This window comes from Choloepus didactylus, chromosome 1 (genome assembly GCF_015220235.1).
Source record: "Choloepus didactylus isolate mChoDid1 chromosome 1, mChoDid1.pri, whole genome shotgun sequence".
Classification (NCBI taxonomy): domain Eukaryota; kingdom Metazoa; phylum Chordata; class Mammalia; order Pilosa; family Megalonychidae; genus Choloepus; species Choloepus didactylus.
Window position 1 is genome coordinate 207,693,462 of NC_051307.1, and position 25,490 is coordinate 207,718,951.

Genomic DNA, 25,490 nt, shown 5'->3' on the forward strand with positions numbered 1-25,490 from the left:
TCAGGCAATGGCCACACCCAGCCCGCAGCCCCAGGCGATTCAGTCTGGCAGCTGGGGGCCCTGGAGTGTGGCTGGCTGGGTGGATGATGGCAGGGGAGCCTAGGATCTTCCCACGCCCTGAAAAGGGGACTGAGTAGAGTGGGCAGGAGCTCAGGCTTGGAAGGGAGGCAGAGTGGGCTCTTCTCCAGGCTCCACCTCTTCCTGGGTGGGAGGGGGGTCCTGGCAAAGCCTCAGCTGCTTCATCTGTGGGTTAGGGGATAGTTGTTGGATCTCAGGATTGTCATGAGCATTAAGAGAATGTACGTAAAGTATCTGACACACCAGAGAAGCATTCAATCAAAGGTAGCCAGAATAGTAACTATTGCTGCTATGGCATCTTGTGGCAATTTCCTGATCTTCCTCATAGAACCTGGGAAGCCATTTGGAAGAAATGAAAAAATGTTACTACCTTGCTCTAAACCAGGGTTCAGCAAACCACAGCCCAAGGGCTGAATCTTGCCACTGCGTGCTTTGGTAAATAAGGTTCTTTTAGAAAATAGCCGTACCCATCTGTTTAATATTGTATCTGGCTGCTTTTATGCTACAACAGCAGAGTTGAGTACTTGCAACAGAAACTGTATGGCCCACAAAGCCTAAATCATCTACTGTTTGGCCCTTTACAGAAAAAAGTTTGCTGACGCCTGCTCTAAACTTTCAGTGACTCCCCATTACCTATGGAGTTTAAACTTAACTCATTTATTTAGTGTTAGAGAACTGCTCAGTCCTCTCTCACAAAAAACAAACACACACACACAAAAATACATGGAAGTGCCAGGAAGGAGAAAGGAAAAAAAAAAGAAAATGCTCTGTTCTCAGCCCATCCCTTCATTCCCACTCTGCACCACTGTCTAGCCGGGTGAGACTCCCCTTCTGTTCACTGACCATGCCCTCCTCTTTCCTCCATTATATCTTGCCTCAGTCCTTTCATTCCTATTATACCTGCATCCACCTTTCCTGCTTATTTAAATGCCCATTCCTTCAAACCCAGCTCAAATGTATCTCCTTAATTCTGTCATTCTTTGGTTTGGGGAATGACTTTGGTTTATTCCTGTGTTCTAGCAGCATGTTGCATACATTTCCTCCTTCTGCATTTTGAGCTCCTGGAGGGCAGGGGACCCTGCTGATGGAGCCTGGCATCTCTCCTTGCCCCTGTGTGAGTAAGGATCATTACATGCATAGCCAGATTTGGCAAGGATGGGGGACATCAGAGATTATGAAGGAAAAGTTTATTAGTCCTCACAGGTCCCAGACAGAGAGGGGTAGCAGGGCATGCCTCACAGGGCCACCAGGAAACACGGGTAGCTAAGGGCTGTAGTGGACCTGGAGACCGTGCCTTTATAGTGTTTTATAGGTGGAGCCGTAGTGATTAGTCAAACAAGAGTGGGGATCGGGCAGTTTGTATTTGACTTTTGTGGACACAAATCTGGGCAGGATGTGGGGAGGAGAGGAAGAAGCTGTTCATCTTGTGTAAGTAGGTGTCAGGGGTGGTCACAGAGGGACTGAAGGATAGGGTCTAAGATTTTGTGGCCATGACAATGCAGAAGCACCTTGTGTTACTAACGGCTGGGTGGGCGACGTTGAGGGAGCATGGCGGTATGGAAAGACCCTACTTTATTTTAATTCACTCAGCCCTGAGTCTCATGCTCTTTATATAATGGGGTTCCCTCATAGGTTGAGTGAGGTGGTGGTGGGGTGGGGTTCCGGTGCCTCCTGGGTTGTGAGAAGTCAGCCAGTGTCTTTTGTGTTCTTAGGGTGCACTTAAAAGTTGGAGTCCCCACTTGCAAGCAACAGAGACATCCATACTCTGCCTGGTGTACATGGAAAAGACACTTCTGAAAGGATATTGGGTGGCTAACAGACTCTCCAAAAAAGCTGAAGAATAAGATTTAGAAAATGGCAGGAAGGGAGGTCAGGGGCCAGAGCCACACCTGGAGCCAGCCTGGCCCCACCAACTCATGTTTGACCATGTAAAATTTCTGTGCCTCATTTTCCTGATTCATGAATTAGAAGATGGCAACGTCTGCCTCATGAGTTGCAGTGAGGATTGAAAGAGTAACATTTTTTAAACATGTGGAACTGTGCCTGGCACATGGTGGCCTCTGGGACTCAAGCTTGGGCAAGCTACTCTCCCTCTCCAACCCTCAGCATCCTCAGCTGTAAAATGGGCACAGTAACAGCACGCACTTCATGGGCTTAGCGTGAGCACAGCACGGATAACGAGTGCTCTGTGAGTGGGGCACAGTGGCTGGCCCTCTGCTGTCAGCCCCCGTCACCTGCTGGATGGAAGTGGAACCCACCTCATGGGGTTGTGGTGGGGACACAGGCAGATAGCAAGGGGCAAGCCTGTGGCCTGTCAGAGAGCTGGCTAGTCAATAAGCGCCAGCTCATTCCCGTATAATTATTAACATATTCATTTAATCTTCACAGGTGGTTTTGGTTTAAAAAAAATTAAAAATAAGGAAAAGTTGAACTCAAAGGTGGCAAAAACAGTTCACGGGTCCCCCCACTGGTGGAAACAGGATTTCCTTAATTGTGTCTTCTCTGGACAAAACTCCACCTTGGGTGCCTGGGCTGCTGGTCTGAAAGCCATTTTTTTCCAAAGGTGTCTAAAAAGAAAGAGGCAATGATTTGTCTCCCAAATATTTTTGTTCTAATGTGCTTAAAGCTCAAGCACCAGAAAAAGACCAGGTTCGGACTACAGGCTCTGCTTAGATCTTCTCCTGTGCATGCTGGAAAACACAAATGGGCAGTGGTGCTGCCTCTGGTTCTGTGTTCTGGCTTTTCAGCCACCAGCTTGAGGGTTTTTCCCCTTTATCCTTGTTTCACTTTTCTCCCCTGTCTTGGGGGGAGAGGGAAAGGAAAGGAGAGAAGCCTGCAGCAGGCAAGCATTTTAGGCCAGAACAGGAGAGAGACAAAGACAGCAGCTTCTTTTCGGCTCCTTCAGGCTAGAAAAGGAAAATATGGATTTTAGCAGTTAATCGGTTTAAACTTTTGTAGTATTTTACCACTTTGGCCTAATTATATCCCCCCTGCAGCCCCATAAGGCAGATCAAGCAGGTATTCTCATCTCTACTTTTCAGACGAAAAACGAAAACTCAGGCCAAATTACTTACTCCAGGTGACACAGGTAGGTGAGCTGCACCGGGGTGTGTGTGGGGGGTGGACCTCAGTTTTCTAATGATGAGTCCAGCATACTCTGCTGCTTTGCTGGCCCCAAGTGCCAAGAAAATAAGGACTTGGTTCCTCAGGATCTCCTGGAATCTGGGACTCAGTGACTTCCAGGTCTCCTTGGGATCTAGGAAGGTTTCCCCAGGCTGCGATCCCGAGGCTCTGGGTCCACCCCTCTCAGTCCATCAGCAGGCATCGCTTCTGAGGCTCTAACACCCCTTGGGCTCTGCCTCCCAACCAGTGGGGGAAGATAGGTGCTGCACACGTCATGATCAGGGTGATGAGAATCACATGTGGCAGAGAGTAGGCGCTAAGGGGCACATGACGGGGGGCCTTAGCTGGTCCGTGGCCTCCCAAAGAGATAGGTAGGAGGTAGACAGGCGGGGAGTGGTTGGCAGGACTGCTAATGAGCAGGGACGCAAAGAATGAGGAAGTGTGTGGTCCGAGGGGGCTGTGGAGAAGGCAGGATGGGCCAGACACTAGCAGGGGCAGCAGGAGCACCTGTTCCTCTGAGAAAGGCAGCTATGGCACTTGGAGGGGTGGGGTTGGAGGGAGGTGGCCACGTGAGGAGAAGGCGTGAGAGCCAGTGGGAGGTCATGGAGACCACAGGGATGGGTAAAATACAGTTGGCAGCTTTGCTAAGAAGATGTCTGCAGGTGGAATACTGGGGCCTGCTCACACTGAAGAAGAGGGCAAAGGAGGAGGATCCAGGACCCAATTTGGAGAACACCCAGGGGAGAGGAATAGGGTGTGACCCAAGACTGGATGGCTAAGGTGAGAGCCCTTGGAATATCAGCTCCCCGAGGCAATGACTTATCTGTTTTGTTCTTTGGTGGTTTACCAACCCCAGCGTGCTATATATGCATAATGCATATTTTTCTTACTGCATATGAATATATGCAGTAAGAAAAAAAGCTTTCTACTTTTTTCTTGCACACATGAAGAAAGGACACAGGAAAAAACTCACACTCTGGCTTCCTTTTCCTCTCTTGGTAATGGAAGGCATTGGAAAAGAGCCTCACTTCCTGGGGAGGAGGGGGATGGTGATTTGCAGGACACAGCCCAGATGGCTTCCTCATATACTCTGAACTTTCCCAGCAGGGTTCCCAGTTAGTCTGTGAGAGCAGGTTGTGAGGCTGTTCTGTGCTTGAGGGGCCCAACCCTTGAACATGAAAACAGTTTGAGGAAACGGGCAACCCATAACCATCACCCCAGAACCCAAGAAATAGATCTGTTAAAATAATCCAACAGATTCTTTTAAAAAGCCAGGGAAAAGGGTAAAGGTGTGATGAGGTAGGATCGGGCCCCACCTAGAAGCAGAGTCTATGGCTCTGCTGTAGGGATGGGCAGGATCACTGGGTTCGGACTTGTTAGCTGTCTCAACCTGTTTTTCAAATGTCGGGTTTGATAAAATGCAAAATGTATTTTGCCAAGCACTTTTCCCCTTAATTACATGTGTATATTTTAAGGAAAATTTAATCCACATGTTTCTGATTCATTTATACGGAAACCATTAAAATGTTGTTTTCTAAGAGCCATTTGATGTGCAAGAAGGCTCATGAACCCTTTAAAAAGCCATTAAAATTTTTTCTTTCTTTTTTTTCTGTTTTTGTTTTCTCCCTTTGCATGTGTGTGTGTATGAGAGAGGGAGAGAGAGAGAAAGAGGGAGAGAGACGAACTCCAAGATTCCATTAACAAATTTGGATTCTAAATGGTTTGTTTTCTTCTCAGAATTCTGAACTGAAGTGTTTGCAGTAGGGTTGACTCTTGCTTTCATGTCTGCCTTCCAACCCTAACTGAATGTGATGATGATATGTCCATAAATAGGGATCATCGGGAGTCAAGATCAGAGGAAGTGAGCTTGAATACAATGCTTTGACCCTAGAGAAAGATGCTCAAGGAACTCCCCACTGCATGGCTTGTTGGCACCAACAGCCCTTACCAAGACTCAGGGAACTTTGCAATGCTCCAGTTGGGTTTTTCACAAGCCCTGCTCTATCAACAAAGTCATGGCAGGACTGGAGTGTGTGTGCACAGGTATGTGTGTATGTGTAGGTATGTGAGTATTATGCATAGTGTGTGTATGCATGCACAGTTGTGTGTGTGTGTGTGTATGCACTGGTGTTTGTATGTGCAGATTTGTGTGTGTATGCACAGGTATATGTGTACGTATGTGCAGGGGTGTGTGTGTGTAGGCATAGGTGTGAGTGTATGCACAGTTTAGGTATGTGCAGGTGTGTGAGTGTATGTACAGTTTGTGCATAGGTGTGTGTGCAAGTGTGTGTGTGTATGCACAGGTGTGTGTGTTACCCTGTCTTCTAGGAAGCAGTGTTAGTGGAAGGAGAGTGTCATGCAGCCCTTCGTGGCCCCTCAACCATATGCTTAGGCTTAGATGGGGTAAAACTCAAGTGTTTTACTTTAGGTGCTAATTGACTGTTGCTCAAAAAGTAGGTGGGAAAGGAGTTTAAAACTCCCACCTAAAGGTGGACAATAGGCTCTCTGGTCCCTTCAGGCCAGCCACTACCCCATGCAGCCCCCAGCTTCTCCCTCCTGGTCTATTGTGGGGTTCTTCCCCGAGCCGTACAGGAGTCCTTTGGAGAATGGCACCTCTGAACTTGTATCACAGTTCTGAATCCCAGCTTGGTGGGCTAGGGAAAAGCACTTCACTTTCTGAGCCTCAGTCTCCTCATCCATAAGGTCTAGAGAAGATACCACCTCAAAAGTGTCATTTGAGCATCAGAGGAGATAAAGGTACATACCAAGCACAGTGCCTGGCACACTGAAGCACTTGACACACATTGGCCACCCATGCCAAACCAGCTTCCAGATCCTGGCATTGCAGATGTGTTCACACAGCTGCCCCATCTAAGGTCTGCAGCAGACGCTCACCCCAAGCACAGGCACCCCCTCCTCTCCACCATCATTTATGGGATAAGTGCAGAAACTCTCAAACTGGCCCGTTTACTGTCCTCTTTAATAGCAACCCCTTTCCTCCTCTTCTTAGCCATGCTAGATCCTAGGATTCAGATTTCAGTCGCTTCTGCTGTGACGTCCACCTGGGAGGCTCTCCTCTCCCTGCCCCTGGCCGGGCCTGCCCTTTCCCTGAGAGCCTTGTCTTTACTTCTGGTCCTAGCCCTCCATTCTGCATCACTTGCCCTCTGTTGGTATTTCCATGGGGCCTGGCCTCTCCCTCTTTCACAGTATCCTTCACGTTGTTTGGCAGTTTCTTTTTCACTGTTCTCTCTCCCCTTGAACTTGGAGGCAGGGGCTATAATTTTTTATCACCTGTAGAACCTTGCAGAGAACTTGGAATAGAAAATGTGTTCCACAGGTTGTTGAATTAGACTGAATCCTTTTACTACAGGTTGCCACAAATGGGGGGTTGTTTTTTTCTGCTTGTTGGTTCTGTCAGTTCTACTTGTATTTGGATTTTGGTTCTTTTTGTTTGTTTGTTTGGAAGACAATAATTTTCGATCAGTGTACAGATGCCTTCCTCTACCAGCTTCCTTCTTTTAGCCAACAATATATAGTGCTTTACTGTGTGCCAGGCACAAGTGTAATTTATTACAAGCCCATCCACAAGTTACTGAAATAAGAACAATGATTATCCCATTTTACAGATGAGAAACTGAGGCTTAGAGAGTTTAAGCAGCTGCTCATGATCACTCAACTAGTAAAGTGGTAGAGCTGGGAGGTAAGTCCATGAGTTAATACTGCTTTTGGGATCTTTTAATATGCTTGTATTTTTTTTTCCCAAGAGACTGGAAATCAAGATGGAGTCTTGCAATTGGGTAGGGGCTGAATCTTTGCTAGAGAAATTCTAAAAGGCAGCACCAGGGACAGTTTATAGGACAATAGGAGAGCATGAACAATTGCTAACAGTGTTTTTTCTTCCTCACCTCAGTGTCTTGACATTTGTGAAACGTCACAGTAATAATACAGAGCTGGAGTTTGTAGGTGTTTCTTTTTTTTCTTTTTTTTTTTTAATGACTTCCAGCCAATTCAAGGGCATTCCTATGATAACATCACACTCAGGCATTTGCTTTTTGATCTGGTGTTTGATTGGGAGGGAGAAGGGCTGAGCCACCTTCAGCACTCTGAAATTGTAGGTGAGGGCCAACTGTGGCCCATGGGAGAAATAGGTGAAGAGTCACTGTCACTGGTTGGATTCCACCAGCCGTGGCCTGCCACAGGTCCCTAAGAATCAGAAAGCAACTGCTTTGCTGAGGAAATGCAGGCTGGGCCTCTGGGATTTAAGGAGAACAGGGCAGATAGTCCTGCAGTCTAGTCTACCCCTAGAATTCCTCAGCAGAGCTAAGTGGGACGCACTGGGTCGGCCACAGGGCTTATTAGGGGCAAGTGGTCTGTCTGTCTGCGTGTGAGGACGATGTATACTTGTTGTCTGGATGGTGACTCTTGCTGCCACAATGGGCTCAGATTGTAATGCTTGCTCATCTGTAGAATGAACATTATAATAACACCTATCTCGTTAGGGTTTTGTGAGGATTAAATGAAGCAATATATGTTATGCATTTAGCATTATGGCTAATGCATGTTAAAATCTTAGTAAGAGTTGCTCTTCCAGTTATTGTTATGAGAATGATGACTATGAAAAGCCCACACTGGCATGGCTTATGCCTGGGAATGCCTGGAGTAACAAACAAGGTTTTTTTTTTTTGCCCCTGCACCTTGGCAACCCTTTTGTCACTGGGGTTTACATCAAGAAGTTCAATGAACAGAAAACAATGTGGGCTCAGAGTTGTAGGTGTTGCCAACTGATGAGCACCTTCTGCAAGGAGAACAGTCCTGACACTTGCGCCATCCCTCCATTTGCTCACCATGCTTGGGCATGGGGGACCTCTTTGTGTTCAAGTCCTACTGCTCTGGCTACATGGTTGCCAAAAATCTTGGTATCATTGTCAGTTAAATGCTGTGGGAATTCAAATAACGCCCTTTGCTTTCCTTCTATATGGAACCCAGTGGCTCTCAGGAGGGGTTGGGGGTGCCTCAGCTGTTTTGTGGTACTCTCCTTGGTAGAGGCATGAAGGAAATCTTCTTTTCACTATTCATACTCTTTACTCTCTTCCAAACTTCATGCTAATGGAACCTTTGGTTGAGAACAGATTGTCTGCCCGTTGTCTTTGGAGATCTTCACTGTGCACCAGTGTAGAGATGCCTTCCTCTACCAGCTTTCTTCCTTTAGCTAACAATATATAGTGCTTTACTGTGTGCCAGGCACAAGCGTAATTTAATACAAGCCCATCCACAAGTCAGTGAAATAAGAACAATGATTATCCCATTTTACAGATGAGAAACTGAGGCTTTGAGAGTTTAAGCAGCTTGCTCATGATCACTCAGCTAGTAAAGTGGAAGAGCTGGGATGTAAGCCCAATACTTTGACTTCAGAGCCACTGCCCCTCTAAACTATGTCCTGCCAACCACCGCATCCACTGCCCTGATGGCTGGGCTGAGATGTTGAGCTAGCTGTGCGGTGGATGTTTACACGCATACTTCATATGTGCAACAAATTGAAAGTCCTGTTTTCGTCAAATCTTTCTATTTTCTTCTCGGCATGTGCAAATCCATCATAAATGAAAACTAGTTTTATTTTACATAAATACTTCCAGTCTCTTCCCCTGATCAAAATAATGTTGCAACAAAAAGTCTTTTAAAAATGTAAAGCAAATTCTTCATCTGAATGCCAATGGGTACCAAATGCTCACACATTAGGGATATTTCTGTAGGAGATGACACTATTCCACATTTAATCCTGCAAACCTGCCATAAAATACAAGACAAATGAATAAGGAGGTAACGAGTTACAATGCAAGAAGGCTCTTCGCCTTGCCGGAAAGTTCACTACAGGGCATTTAGGAGAAGTGAGTTCCTCCACTGCAGTGACTGGTATGCTATTTGCTGAGCTGTTTCCTATGGGACACCACCGTCATATATCAATTTAATAAATATACAGAGAGCAATTCTTGCATACCAGATGCTGCCTTTGCGTGAGAAGAGGCGATGATGAATGGGCAGGCACTGCCCATGCTCTTACGGAGCTTACAGGCCAGTGGGGAGCTAGACAGGAAGTCATCCCACAGCTGAGTATGTGATGCAACCAGAGGGGACGGCAATGGAGGACAGGATTGTGGTTCATCGCGAGTGTGCATCAGAGCAGTTCAGCCTGGACCTAACTGGGGGCAGGGGTGGCCATGGTCAGAGGACATTTCCCTGACATTTGAAGGATGGGTAGGAATTAATTCAGCCAAGGGCTGGGGTTGGGTGGGAGGTGGGGAGTGATGCAGAAAGATGGATCACATCTCACAAGATGTTGGTAAGTAGTCCTTGCAAAAATATTTGTGATGAAATAAGGGAGGGAGATGGGGTGTAAAATCCATCACTCTTGGCATCCCACTGTTTACATGAGAGTATTCAAGGAATATGAGTTTCTACCATAGAGAAAGCCATCTCATTGTGTGAGTCAGCCTTTCCCAAACTTACTTGATTATGGCATCCTTTTATCACGGATCAGCCATTAGCACCCCAGAAGGCACAAGTGTTCCATGGGACCAGAAGACTCTGGTGAGTGGGAGCTCTGTGCGCTCAGGAGAAAGGTCTTCAAGCTACACCAATAAGTGACAAATATATAGAATAAAGCACGTAGAGGGAAATACATAGTAAAGTCCGTGTGTGTGTGTGTGTGTGTGTGTGTGTGTGTGTGTATGTGCATTTGAAGACTATAAATGGCTGTATATGCAGAACATTTTTGGAGGGATGTACAGGAAATGGTTAATAGTACTAACTTTCCACTTTCTACTCTTTGTTAAGTTTGAATGTTTTACCATATGCATGTGTTACTTTACGGTAATTAAAAACAAACCAAAACAAAACAAAAACAGTAAAACTTGCTTTACAAAAGCTACCCATCTACAAGCACCTTTCAGATAAAGGGAAATACACTTACGCATTAATCTTTAATGTCTTTCCAGTTGATGGTTCTTTCTGGTTTGTGGCGGAAGTGGTTGATGGTGGTTTTGTTTGAGGCAGTTGGACTATCAAGTAAGTTGTTTATGGCAGAGTCAGCGAGGACACTCCCTTCACAGGAAATTTTATTAAGTGTCATCTTGTGTCCTTATGTTGGCAGTAGTTATTTTAATATGAATTATGTTGGCCTGGGAAAAAAGAAATGTTTTCCTTCTTAAAGGATTCCATGATGCCCAAATCATCTGTTGACAGGTGTCACAAATATAGGAATACCCTGCCTCAAAAATGAAGAACATTCTGCACTTAGAAAAATAAAAATGCCAGTACTTCCAAGGGTCAGTCTGAAAACTGAGATTAGAATTGAGGTTTTCTGGTCTCCAGCCAAAGGGAAGCAGCCATGCAGGCTTGTTTTAGTTGAGCTCATTGATGTCAGGTGACTTGAAAGAAGGCTATTTGAACCAGCTGTCCCGAGGCCTTCATCGACCTCCGAGAGGTGAGGAGGTGCTGATGGAGGCCCAGGGCTAAGTGGCCACAGATGTGCACCAGCTAGTCCTCTCTGCTTTGTCCCAGTTGTCTCAGCTGCCTCCTCGAGCCCAGCCTGCATCTGCGACCTGCGTCATGGGGGATTAGGCCATTTTCACTACCCAAAGAATGTCTGCAAGCAAAGGTAGGCTTTGGGGCTAGAATTCCCATTCTCAAGTATATTCTCTGCTTAGTGCCACCAGTTCCTTGAAATGCCTGCCTTGTGAACACTGTGACAATAAAATGTTTATGCCTCAGATATTTTGGGTGGGTTTCCAGTAAAAATGACTTAATAGCTTTAAGACATTTTCCTCTGCACCATGTAGGAAGTCTCATTTTGTAATCTCCAGAGGGCCACCGTTTTATATTCTCCCTCCATTCTGAAGTTCAGAGAGCTATTTTTGTACATGTCTCGTCTTACTCTCTTTTCTTCTCTCACTTCTTGGCAGTAGAGCCATTTCTTCAGTGGTTGCTACCCCAGCAACTGCTGTTGAACAGTTTCAGGCCTATATACATGCATATAGGTGCTACATACTGTTACTTTATCTTTTGGAAGTTGAGCTAATCCACATATCAGAGATTAATAAAATGACTTAGAGGTTGAAGGCACAGAACTCTACATGGTGGAACTCTGACTGGAGCTAAGTCATTTGGCTCCAGACCTGTGATTTTTCTATTAGTGCTTTGAAGCTGAAGGATCTGCAGTTGAATGCATGAGGACACATTTTCATTTTGTGTCATTCAAGGCCCAGGAGCTGAGTGCTGTGAAGTTGAATCAAATCTGGTCTTTGGTGGCTTTTCAGCCTGCTGTGTAAGGTGGGGATGGGGATTTCATGTACTCTACTCACTGCTGTCAAAAGCAGAGTGGGAGAAGGGAAAAAAGGTGGGACAAAGTGATTTGGGAATGCAGACGAAGAGGTGATGAAGGGGGCTTTTTGTGGGGCATCCATGCTCAGGAGCAGTGAGGGGATACCAGGGATGTACCAACATCAGGAGGTAGAGGGAAGGTTCCCTCAGCAGGAGGGGGGCCAAGAGAAAAGGGGAGACCTTGAGGTGACCTCATTAGGTACATACAGAATTGGGTGGTGGTGGTTTGCTTCTTCACAAACTAGACTTTAAAGAATATCTAGAGACTGGCTTTGTTTAGCAAGGTTTTATGGCGTTCCTGAACACTTCCCTCAGGTTCAAGAGCAGGCAGGTTTACTCCCATATTCTCTCTCTAGTTTCTTCCTCTCTGTTGGTAGCACCTGTCTGGGGATCGTTCCAGGCTTCACTCATTAGCAGTGGAATAGCCCCATTCACCAAACAGCCATCATCTCTCAAATGGCTCACTTTATTAGTATTTTCTTATTTTCTCCTTTGCTCGTTTGATCTTCTCCTTGTTTTCAGGAGGATTTGAGGCAGGTGTACTGAAAGTGGGCCAAATCAATTATTTTGATTCTGAGGTCAAATGGTCTTTTTTTCTTTTGACCTCCCTGTTCCACTCTCTGTTTTGGTCACCGAGTCTAGCAGACGGCTGGCAGAGATATTCATAAGCCCTCAAGGGCAGCAGTGTTTTCTTGTGTGTGTGTGTGTGTGTGTGTGTGTGTGTTGTAAGAGTAATTTGGGGCCATCGTGTTGAATGAACAGAACTGTCTGTGAGTGAGAAACACTGTTTTAACTCACAGAGAAGTTTCATTCTGTTCACATTTTTTGAGCAAAACCCAGCAATCACCAACATAGGATCCACCAAGATGCCTGGGTCTTAGAAGTAATAACGCTAGATGATTAGCACAGCAGCTGCAATTTATGGTGGGCTCAGTGGGGGCAGGGGCTGTGTCTGTGCTCCAGTCACATGTCTCCCTGGAAGTGTGCAGCAAAGTGCCCCCAGGTGTAGGAGATGATCAAGTCTCGTGGGTCAGAGGGTGGGCTCTGCAGTCAAACAGCCTGAGCTTGAGTGAACTGAATCAAGCCTCGACCACTCACCTGCTGTGTGATCTCAGGCAAAATACTTCACCTCTCTGTGCCATAGGGGGAGAGTAACTGTACCCAACTCAATACCTGGAGTTGTTGTAAGCAATGGAATGGGAAACTCTGGCATATTGGAAAGTTGAAAAGCATTAGCCACTGTTACTGTGACTGTGCACCCCATTTACCAGATGAGAAGACTGAGGCTTAGGGAGGTTAGGTCTGAATTCAGATTCAGGTGTCCCTGATTCCAAAGCCTGTTGTCTGAGCTGCTATGCCCTAATGAGAGCCAAGAGCCTCCCGAAGAGAAATGGCCTTGCAGGAAGGGCACCCAGGCTGTTCCTCACTGGTGAGAAGGAAAGGTTTTCTTGGGTCAGCCTTGGAAAAGTCCCACCACAGCCAGTTCTTAATGGCAGTTCATACAGCCAGAGATGACCTTTAGCCAAGATGCATTAGTGCGGCTGTGCCGGTGGTGAAAATATTGAAGCAATTAGTATGGTAAATAGCCACTACTACAAGGCCTCCTCCCCAGTGCTCCTGCACACCGCAGCCTTTCCCCTCATCTAAGGGGAGCCCTGATCCAGTGCTGAGGCCTGTGGCCCTTCCAGGTCAGCCCCTGCCATTCTGTTTGTCAACACTGAGTTAGCCCAGGTGTAGCCACTACTGCAATCCTTTGGCTGTAATTTAACCTAGCTCGTTGGTGTCGTTGACCTCACCCAAGGGGCTCGGACTCTTCTTAGAGGGGAATCCCGTGTGCCTCACAGGAGCTCCGGGCCCTTTGCTTCTGCTCTCCCGAATCCCCTTGTCTTCTTTACTTGGTCCATGTGCTCAGAGGTGGCTGAGGAGGTTCCTGGGGCTTTCTCACAGCCAGTGGTGCAGAGCCCCACTCACCCAAGGATGAGCCTAGGGTGCCACGGGCATTCTAACAGCAGAGGATGGTCATCTACACCCCATACTTTGTAGCCCTCAGAATCCCTAGTGTTTCCAGAGAGTGATGAAGTCTGTAGAGGCTCCTTTTTTTTATTTTTATGTTTATTTTTAAACCAGGGTGAGGTGGGAGGTGGAATTTTTCACTGCCAAATCTAGAGCCAGCACTGCTGCTGCTGTGTTTCAGGGTGGTTGTGAATGCAAGTTTGGAGTCCATTCCCTGCTCCCATGCCTGCTGGTTGTTGGATTGGATAAGTTAGCTAACCTCTGTGAAAGACAACTTCTGTAAGGTCCCAAATTCCCTAATATGATGGGGAGAACCTACCTGATAGAATCCAAAGGATGCAATGAGAGAGAGAGGGAGGGAAGGAGAGAATGAATATGAATGAGAGCGCTTAGAACACTGTCTGGCATACAATGAGAGCTCTGTTCCAGTTACCACTGGCTCCAACTTCCTTTTCATCTATAAAAGTGAGTACAGTAATTATACTCACCTGAGGGGAAAGTGGAAGTAGCAAATGAGATGGTCCACGTAAAGGGCTTGGCAGAGTAGGTGCGTGTTGAATGTTAACTATTTACTGCCATTGTTGGAAACTGTAGCTTTCCATATATGTGATAGGTTAAAATGCAGCACCTGGAATTTCCCCCAGCATCTGAGAAGTCCATATTTTAAGTGTCCCACTGAGGAGAGCTAAGGTGGGGTCACACAGAGGCCTGGAATCGTCTCATGACTGAGTCCCTGGACCATGTGTCTGGGACCAGCTGACAGCCTTGTCTGATCGGGTTCGTTGCAGGCTCTCTTGGCCTCACCCACCCATCTAGTTATTTTGTGGCTGCTGCATTGATAATCTGATTTCAGAAATGCACTTTGTTTATGCTGATACATTTCATTCTAGCATTTTAGATTTCTTTCCCCTTGCAGAACATTCTAAGGAGTTTGCTGAAGATGATAGGACCAGAAGTTATTTCAGCTGTCAAGATATGAAATATCTTTTGACATGATTCTACCTTTTTTCCCCTCCTGAGTCTCAAAAATAAGTAAAATAGAGAAGACAGAGGGGGTTGGTGGTTATTTTTTACTTATACAGGAAAGCCAGCTTCACCCTTCCAAATGCAGATTCTGCACAAAGTGTTTGAAAATGACATTTATTAGCTAATGTTAGGAAGTAACAAGTACATTGTCACTTGAGCAGAAAAGGACCCAGGGGGTGAGGGTTGAAGACTAATGAACCCCTGGTGTGTGGGGGCCCAGCCCGCTGCCTGCCCTGGGGAGGTATCGTGACAAATGGGCGTGCCTTGTGTTTACGGGGAGGGGCTCTCTACATGCAACTTTCATCAGGTGACAGATGGGTGCGACTTGGGGAGAAATGAAATGCCAATACATCCGTAGCATATGTGTTGTGAAGGTCAATTGTTCCACACTTGCCGAGTTTATCACCGAAGAAAGGCGCCCCTAAGGGACGACTGCACAGGATTAGAGGGCAGTGTCCTGGTGTTCAGTCATGCGTCTTCCAGGGAGAGAGTTCCAATGAGGCAGGCTCACAGAGATGACACTGGGCCTGGGCTGCCGGGGAGCAGTCCTGTCCCTCTTCCAGCATCCTGTGATGCTCTCCATAACTCCAGCAGTGGAAAGCCACAGGTGGCACCCTTCATCAAATCAAAACCTAGCGAATATCAGACCCATGCAAAATGAACTCAAGATGAAGAAGTCAGCTCTTTAGACAGTGTGGTAGGGAGTCTTCTCTGAACCTTGTCCCCTTCTTAGACATTGCAGCAGCAAGGATCATGCGCTTTCTCATTTTAAGCAGCCCTTTTTCTTAATAAATAGCTTAGTCATAGGAGACACATAATACACTTTCAGGCTGTGCCAGAAAGAGTTTTATCTTCTGTTTCCAGGCTTGTGGCATATATTTCTGAATAATGGATGGTCAAGTTAGGAGGAATTGTTTCAGAGATATTCTGTCTCTGGAGGGAGGTGGTTTTTATTAGCTCAACGGACAGAAATCTAAGTCAAATGATAGAAACCAAAGCCTGATTTTTAAATGGGCAGGATTACTAACTTGGTTGGTGAGAAGTACAACCATATGCTGGCCCTGAATGGCTTAAGTCAAGGCCACTGGGGCCTCCTGCAGCCCTGGATGGTGGAGGGAAGACATCCAGGGCCAAGACAATGCCAGCCAAGAAAGAAAACGAGTTTTTAGCACATCTTTTATGTCTTGGTGTGTCCAAATTAAAAATAAAAACACGACAATGGGGGACTGAATATTGTGGAAGCTGAAGCAGGCAGAAGTGAGGAAGTTGGTTACCAGAAGTACAAGTTAAGTTCCCTGATGGTTCTGACATCCCTCTGCATTCATATTTAGGAAGACTGAAGTTCCTCCCATGTGTAACGGCTGATGCTTTATAAGTGCCTTAGTGCAGTTCTTCCCAGATTTTCTCACGCTGTAGCCCGCTGCAACCAAGAAGGGGCAACCCGGGGTCAGAGGTGCTGGGTCGGCACCATCTCCCATCCCAAGAGCAGAGGGAATCTGCGCCTGGGCCCAGCAGCCCTGAGGCTGGCCTGGGTATTTAGTCTTAGAAGCAGAAAAGGCTGGGTCTTCACACAGCTAATTTGTCAGTGTGTTTGGCCTAAACACATAGCAGTTCACAAAAGCCAGAAATAGCAGTTTGTGTTGTAGAGAGAGAACCTGGAGAGATTCTGAGCAGTAGAGAGTGGGAAAATGGTTCTTATCTCAGGCCCCTGACTGATCAGAATCCCTCAGGGAGCTGCTGCTCTGTTTTTTGTATAGTTTATTGAGATATAATTCACACACTTATTTAAAGTGTACAGTTCAGTGGTTTTCAGTATATTCACAGATATGTGTAACCATCACAAAAGTCAATTGTAGAACCCTTTTATCACCTTTAACAAGAAACCTTGTACCCTTTAGCTCTTGTCACCCCCCCTCCCCCCCAATGCTAAGCAACCACTAATCTATTTTCTGTTTCTATAAAGTTGCCTATTCTGGACATATCATAAAATGGAATCAAATAGTGTGTGGTCTTTTGGTATTAGCTTTTTAAACTTAGCATCACATTCTCAAGGTCCATACAAGTTGTAGCACGTTTTAGTCCTTTTATTCCTTTTAATTCATTTTATGGCTGTATATACTACATTTTGTTTATCCCTTCATCCACTGATGGACATGTGGGTTATTTCCACCTTTTGGCTATTATGAATAATGCTGCTATGAATATTTGTGTACAACTTTTTGCATGGACATATGCTTTCATTTCTCTGGTGTGTATAACTAGGTGTGAATTTGTTGGGTTGTATGGTAATTCTGTGCTTAAATGTTTGAGGAACAGCTAGACTATTTTTTCTACATCGCACTATTTTTCATTTTTACCAGCAGTATATGAGGGTTCTCATTTTTCCACATCTTCAACACCTGTTATTATCTTTCTTTTTAATTATAGCCATCTTGGTGGGTGTAAAGTGGTGTTTATATATATTTATTAACTTTTTACTGAAATAACTTCAAACTTACAGGAAAGTTGCAAAAATAATAAAAACTAATGGCAAGAACTCCAGTATACTCCCTACATGGATACCCAGATTTACCAACTTTTAACATTTTGCCACATATTTTATATATTCTGTCTGTCTATCTTTCTGTCAATTTATCTAATTTTCTTAACATTTCAGAGTGGGTTGCTCCTTTACCACCTGATATTTCCTAAGGTAAAAATATTCACTTATGTAACCACATTAAGTGTAATTACCTAGTTCAAGGAATTTAATATTGAAATAAAGCAACAGTCCAAATGCCAGTTTTCAACTGTTCCAAAATGTCCTTTGGACATTTTTTTTCTGCATTATTAGATCTAGTCCAGGATCATGTATTACATTTAATTGGCATTGTCTCTTTAGCCTCCCTCTTTTTTTAAAAAATTGTGGTAACACATATACAACATAAAAATCCCCTATCTTAACCATTCCCAAGAGTACAACTCAATGGCATTAATCACATTCACAATGTTTGCTACTATCACTACCATCCATTACCGAAACTTTCTATCACCACAAACAAAAACCCTGCACCCATTGTGCATTTACTTACCCCCACTCTATCCCTGGTAATCTGTATCTTACTTTCTGTCTCTATGAATTTACAAGTTTTAGTTATTTTGTATAATTGGAATCATACAAATCTGTCCTTTTGAGTCTGATTTATTCCAATCAATGTGATATCTTACAGGTTCACTCATGTTCTCACATGTATCACAACTTCGTTCTTTTTTATGGCTGAATAATACTCCATTGCATGTATATACCACATTTTGTTTATCCTTTCATCTTTTTATGGACACTTGGGTTCTTTCTACCTTTTGGCTATTGCGAATAATGCTGCAATGGACATTGGTTTACAAATATCTGTTTGAGTCCCTGCTTTCAGTTCTTTTGGGTATATACCTGGAAGTGAGATTGCTGGGTTATATGTTTTTTTTTTGTTTTGTTTTGTTTTTTTATTAAATTCAGTTTTATTGAAATACATTCACACACCATACAATCATCCATGATATACAATCCACTGTCCACAGTATGATAACATAGTTATGCGTTCATCAGCACAATCTATTTCTGAACGTTTTCCTTACATCAGAAAGAACCAGAACAAGAATAAAAAATAAAAGTGAAAAAGTCACCCAAATCATCCCCCCATCCCACCCCATTTGTCCTTTAGTTTTTATCCCCATTCCTCCACTCATCCATACACTAGATAAAGGGGGTGTGATCCACAAGGTCTTCACAATCACACTGTCACCCCTTGTAATCTACATTATTATATAATTGTCTTCAGGAGTCCAGACTGCTGGGTTGGAGTTTGGTAGTTTCAGGTATTTACTTCTATCTATTCCAATACATTAAAGCCTAAGAGGTGTTATCTATATAGTGCATAAGAATGTCCACCAGAGTGACCTCTCGACTCCATTTGGAATCTCTCAGCCACTGAAACTATTTCGTCTCATTTTGCATCCCCCTTTTGGTCAAGAAGATACTCTCAGTCCCACGATGCCGGGTCCACATTCATCCCCGGGAGTCATACTCTGCGTTGCCAGGGAGATTTACACCCCTGGGATTCGGGTCCCACGTAGGGGGGAGGGCAGCGAGTTCACCTGTCGAGATGGCTCAGTTAGAGAGAGAGAGGGCCACATCTGAGCAACAAAGAGGTACTCAGGGGGAGACTCTTAGGCACCATTACATACAACTTTAGACTCTCCTTTGCAGTAATGAGCTTCATAAGGGCAAGTCCCATGCTCGAGGGCTCAGCACATCAAACCGCCAGTCCCAATGTTTGTAACAACATACGCTAGCATCTCGAAGTTTGGAGATAGGCCTTACAATTCAGGGATAGAGTTAACTGCTGTAAGAGCTTACAATCTAGGGACTATTACAATTATTGTGTCCACGTTAGGCTATGTTCTAAGATTCAATTCTGAGTTTACACATTGTAGTTAGTCCATATTGGTGAGGCATCATCCCTCTCACCATGTTTTCTCCAACACTTTTACTCCTATATATATATTTTCCTACAATTTTATAGAGTTATATTCACCTACCATACATTTATCCACAGTGTACAATCAGTTGTTCATGGTATCATCATAAAGTTGTACATTTATCACCACAATCAGCATTTGAACATACTGATTACTACAAGAAAAATTGTTTTTTCTTTTTTTTGCAATAAGAAAAAATGATAAAAAGAAAAATAACATGTCATACAATACAATATGCTACTAAGGACAGCAAATAACACTACTACCAAGAATCCCATATTACTCCCCTATATCCCCTTCTCATATACATTTAGCATTGGCGTATTGCCTTTGTTACATTTAATGGAGGTATATTACAATGTTACTGTTGACCATAGACTCGAGTTTGCTTTGATTATGTTTTTTCCTGAATACCATCCCTTTTTCAAATTTCTACATGGTTGACATTCATTTGCTTTCCTACATGCAAAAACATTTTTATATTTGTATATTTAGTAACAGTCATTGGCCACTCCAGTTTTTGCCACGTTATACAGTCCCAGTCTTTATCATCTATCTTTACCTCTGGTGTCATGCATTCTCCTATCCCACCTCTTTCAGCTATACTCACAGACATCTTTGTTCAGTGTACTTACAATACCGTGCTACCATCACACAGTATTATCCTATCTATTTCTGGATCTATGCAGTCAATCCTAAACATTCTGTAGTCCTTCAGCATCAAATGGCTGATCTCTGCCCTCTTTCTATCTCCTGGTCGCCTGTGTTGTCAGCTTTTAACTCCCAAAGTTTGTTCATTAATGTCTGTTCATATTAGTGAGACCATATAGAATCTGTCCTTTTGTTTCTGGCTAACTTCACTCAACATAATGTCCTCAAGGTTCATCCACATTATTACATGATCCATGTCTTTGTTCTGTCTTACAGCTGCATAATATTCCATCATGTGTATATACCACAGTTTGTTTATCCACTCGTCCCTTGATGGACATTTGGGCTGTTTCCATCTCTTGGCAATTGTGAATAATGCTGCAATAAACATTGGTTTACAAATGTCTGTTTGTGTCTTAAGTTTCAGTTCCTCTGAGTATATACCCAACAATGGAATAGCTAGGTCATATGGCAAATCTATATTTAGCTTCCTGAGGAACCTCCATACTGTCTTCCAGAGTGGTTGCACCGTTCTACATTCCCACCAACAATGAATAAGTGTGCCTCTTTCTCCACATCCTCTCCAGCACTTGTCATTTTCTGTTTTTTGGATAATGGCCATTCTGGTAGGTGTGAGATGATATCTCATTGTGGTTTTGATTTGCATTTCCTTAATAGCCAGTGAAGTTGAGCATTTTTTCATACGCTTTTGAGCCATTTGTATTTCCTCTTCAGAAAAATGTCTGTTCATGTCTTTTGCCCATTTTTTAATTGGATTGTTTGTCTTTCTGTTATTGAGATGCAGGATTCCTTTATATATTCGGGATATTAAACCCTTATCTGATATGTGGTTTCCAAATATCATCTCCCATTGTGTAGGTTGCCTTTTGACTTTTCTGACAAAGCCCTTTGATGTACAAAAGTGTTTAATTTTGAGGAGACCCCATTTGTCTATTTGTTCTTTGGTTGCTCGTGCCTTGGGTGTGAGGTCTAAGAAACCACCTCCTTTCACAAGATCTTTAAGATATTGCCCTACATTTTCTTCTAAGAGTTTTATGGTCTTGGTGCTAATATTTAGGTCTTTGATCCACTTTGAGTTAATTTTGGTATAAGGTATGAGATGGACATCCTCTTTCATTCTTTTGGAAATGGATATCCAGTTCTCCAAACACCATTTATTGAACAGGCTGCTCTTTCCCAGTTGCTTTGACTTCACTGCCTTCTCAAAGATCAGCTGTCCATAGATGTGAGGGTCTACTTCTGAACACTCAATTCGATTCCATTGATCAGTATATCTGTCCTTATGCCAGTACCATGCTGTTTTGAGCACTGTAGCTTTGTAATATGCTTCAAAGTCAGGTAGTGTGAGACCTCCCACTTCACTCCTCTTTCTCAAGACATTTTTGGCTATTCGGGGCACCTTACCCTTCCAAATAAATTTTGTTATTGGTTTTTCTATTTCTGTAAAGTAAGTTGTTGGGATTTGAATTGGTATTGCATTGAATCTGTAGATCAGTTTAGGTAAAATTGCCATCTTAACTATATTTAATCTTCCAATCCATGAACATGGTATGTTCTTCCATTTTTTCAGGTCTTATTCAATTCCTTTTAGCAGTTTCTTATACTTTTCTATGTAAAGGTCTTTTGTGTCCTTGGTTAAGTTTATTCCTAAATACTTGATTCTTTTGGTTGCTATTGTAAATGGGATTTTTTTCTTGATTTCCTCCTCTTGTTGCACGTTACTTGTGTATAGGAACACTACAGATTTTTGTGTGTTGATCTTGTAGCCTGCTACTTTGCTGTATTCATTGACTAGTTCTAGTAGCTTTGCAGTAGATTTTTCTGGATTTCCTACATATAGAATCATGTCATCTGCAAATAGTGAAAGTTTTACTTCTTCCTCTCCAATTTGGATTCCTTTTATTTCTTTTTCTTGCCTAATTGCTCTAGCTAGAACTTCCAGCACAATGTTGAATAGCAATGGTGATAGTGGGCATCCCTGTCTTGTTCCTGATCTTAGAGGAAAAGCTTTCAGTCTCTCCCCATCAAGTGTGATGTTAGCTGTGGGTTTTTCATATATTGCCTTTATCATATTGAAAAAGTTCCCTTCTATTCCTATCCTTTGAAGTGTTTTCATCAGGAAAGGATGTTGAATTTTGTCAAATGCCTTTTCTGCATCAATCGAGATGATCATGTGGTTCTTCTGCTTTGATTTATTGATGTGGTGTATTACATTAATTGATTTTCTTGTGTTGAACCAGCCTTGCATACCTGGAATAAATCCCACCTGGTCGTGGTGTATAATTCTTTTAATGTGCTGCTGGATTCGATTTGCGAGTATTTTGTTGAGGATTTTTGCGTCTATATTCATTAAAGAAATTGGTCTATAATTTTCTTTTTTTGTAGTATCTTTGCCTGGTTTTGGTATTAGGGTGATGATGGCTTCATAGAAGGAGTTAGGTAGCTTTCCCTCTTCCTCAATTTTTTTGAAGAGATTGAGCAGGATTGGTACTAATTCATTCTTGAATGCTTGGTAGAATTCACATGTGAAACCATCTGGTCCTGGGCTTTTCCTTTTTGGGAGCTTTTTGATGACTGACTCAATCTCTTTACTTGTGATTGGTTTGTTGAGGTCATCTATTTCTTCTTGAGTTAATGTTGGTTGTTTATGCTTTTGTAGGAAGTTGTCCATTTCATCTAAGTTGTCTAGTTTATTAGCATATAGTTGCTCATAGTATCTTCTCATTATCTCCTTAATTTCTGCAGTGTCGGTAGTTATATTTCCTTTCCCATTTCTGATTGCATTTATTTGCATCTGCTCTCTCTCTTTTTTTTTTGTTAGCCTAGCCAGTGGTCGATTGATTTTATTGATTTTCTCAAAGAACCAACTTCTGGTTTTGTTGATTCTCTCTATTGTTTTCCTGTTCTCAATTGCATTTATTTCTGCTCTAATCTTTGTTATTTCTTCCCTTCTGCTTTCTCTGGGGTTAGTTTGCTGTTCTTTCTCTAATTCCTCCAGGTGAGCAGTTAACTCTTCAATTTTTTCTCTCTCTTCTCTTTTAATATAGGCATTTAGGGCAATAAATTTCCCTCTCAGCACCACCTTTGCTGCATCCCATAAGTTTTGATAAGTTGTGTTTTCATTGTCATTTGCCTTGAGGTATTTACTAATTTCTCTTGTAATTTCTTCCTTTACCCACTGGTTTTCTAAGAGGGTGTTGTTTAGCCTCCATAGGTTTGTGAATTTTATGACCTTCTGCCTTTTATTTATTTCCAACTTCATTCCATTGTGGTCTGAGAAAGTGTTTTGTATAATATCAATATTTTTAAATTTGTTGAGACTTGCTTTGTGACCCAACATGTGGTCTATCCTAGAGAATGTTCCATGAGCACTTGAGAAAAAAGTGTATCCTGCTGTTGTTGGATGTAGTGTTCTATAAATGTCTGTCAAGTCTAGTTCATTTATCATACAATTCAACATCTCTGTTTCTTTAGTGATCCTCTGTCTAGATGTTCTATCCATTGATGAGAGTGGTGTATTGAAGTCTCCAACTATTATTGTAGAGGTATCTATTTCTCCTTTCAGTGATTGCAGTGTTTGCCTCATGAATTTTGGGGCATTCTGGTTTGGTGCATAAATATTTATGACTGTTATGTTTTCTTGATGAATTGACCCTTTTATTAATATATAGTGTCCTTCTTTGTCTCTTTTAATTGTTTCGCTTTTGAAGTCTAACTTGTCTGATATTAATATAGCTACTCCCGCTTTTTTCTGGTTGTTGTTTGCATGAAATATCTTTTTCCAACCTTTCACTTTCAGTCTATGTTTGTCCTTGTGTCTAAAGTGAGTTTCTTGTAGACAGCATATAGATGGGTCCTGTTTTTTAATCCGTTCTGCCAGTCTGTGTCTTTTTATTGGGGAGTTTAATCCATTTACATTTAGTGTTATTACTGTAAGGGCAGTACTTTCTACTACCATTTTGTTTTTTGGAATTTATATGTCATATCTTATTTTTTCCTCTCCTTTTACCTTTCCTGATAATCTTCATTTCTGCACTCTTCTCCAACTCTCTCTCTCCTGTCTTTTCCTATCAGCCTGTAGCACTCCCTTTAGTATTTCTTGCAGTGCCGGTCTCTTATTCACAAACTCTCTCAGTGTCTGTTTGTCTGAAAATGTTTTAATCTCTCTCTCATTTTTGAAGGAAAGTTTTGCTGGATATAGAATTCTCGGTTGGCAGTTTTTCTCTTTCAGTATCTTAAATATATCATGCCACTGTCTTCTTGCCTCCATGGTTTCTGCAGAGAAATCTGTACATAGTCTTATTGACTTTCCCTTGTATGTGATGGATTGCTTTTCTCTTGCTGCTTTCAGAATCCTCTCTTTGTCTTTGACATTGGACAATCTAACCAGTAAGTGTCTTGGAGTAGGTCTATTGGGATCTATTCTATTTGGGGTACGTTGTACTTCTTGAATCTCTAATTTTCTGTCTTTTATAAGAGTTGGGAAATTTTCAGTGAATATGTCTTCTGTTACTCTTTCTGCCCCTTTTCCCCTCTCTTCTCCTTCTGGGATACCCATAACACGTATATTGGTGCGTTTCATGTTGTCACTCAGCTCCCTAAGACCCTGCTCATATTTTTCCATTTTTTTCACCATCTGTTCTTTTGTGTGTATGAATTCGAATGACCTGTCTTCCAGTTCACTGATCCTTTCTTCTGCCTGTTCAAATCTGCTGTTGTGTCCCTCCATTGTGTTTTTCATCTCCTCCATTGTGGCCTTCATTCCCATGAGTTCTGCCATTTGTTTTTTTCAGTTTATGAATTCTTCTTTATGGTCAGCCAGTGTCTTCTTTATATCCTTCAGCTCTTTTGCTATATCTTCCTTCATTTCATCAAATTTATTTAGCATTAGTTGCCTCCACTCCTGTGTCTCAGCTGAGCTATTAGTTTGTTCCTTTGGCTGGTCCATGTTTTCGTGTTTCCTGGTATGGCTTGTTATCTTAAGTTGTCTACGCATCTGATTTTCTTGATTAGTTTATTTTGGAGCTTGTTTTCTGTCTTTTACCTAGTGGTTTTCTTGTTGGTTGGCTTTGTTTTCTAGCCTCTGTTATTCAGTTCAGCTTATTCTAGACCTCTAACTTAGGTTCTATTTAGTTGATCAGAATTTTTCCCCTCTTGTTTTTTCTGTTTCTTGCTCTGCCTCTATGTAACCTTTTTGTGAGTGGGTCTCCTCAGATATGGTCGACCGTAGTCAGATTTTCCCAGTCTAGTGAGGCCCAGGTCTCATTGGGAGGGTATGGAGTTTTCCTGAGAATGAGACCCTCCTATGAGTCCTTTGGAATCGGTGCTTTTCCTCTCCTGTCCAGCAGGTGGCGCTGGCTAGCCCGCAGCTCCCCCACCAGTGTAAGGAGGTGTGGAGACTTTAGTTCTCCTGGTGACTCTGATCCTGTCAGGGGCGTGGCTGACTGAAGCCAGAATCTGAATTCCAGCCCCTGGGGTCTGAATTCCCAGAAGGAGGACTGCCAGTTGAGGTGGGCCTCCCTCCACTCTCCCAATCCTCAGAATTCCAGTTGTCTCTCAGGGGCACTATTCCCTTCTCCTCTCTCCTCTTTGGGGCCTCTCCAGGTAGATTCCTTGGTCAGCCTGAGTTGCCAATTAAAGACGGGGGTGGAGGCCTTCAGTAGTGAATACGGAATTCAAAGACACTGTGG

At 43.2% G+C, this 25,490-nt stretch overlaps 1 protein-coding gene across 6 annotated transcripts in view; it reads left to right on the plus strand.

Annotated features, from left to right (window-relative positions):
• CACNA2D3 (calcium voltage-gated channel auxiliary subunit alpha2delta 3) overlaps positions 1-25,490 on the plus strand; it is a 1,184,653-nt gene that overhangs the window by 557,480 nt on the left and 601,683 nt on the right. The gene's annotated exons all lie outside the window — the stretch shown is intronic.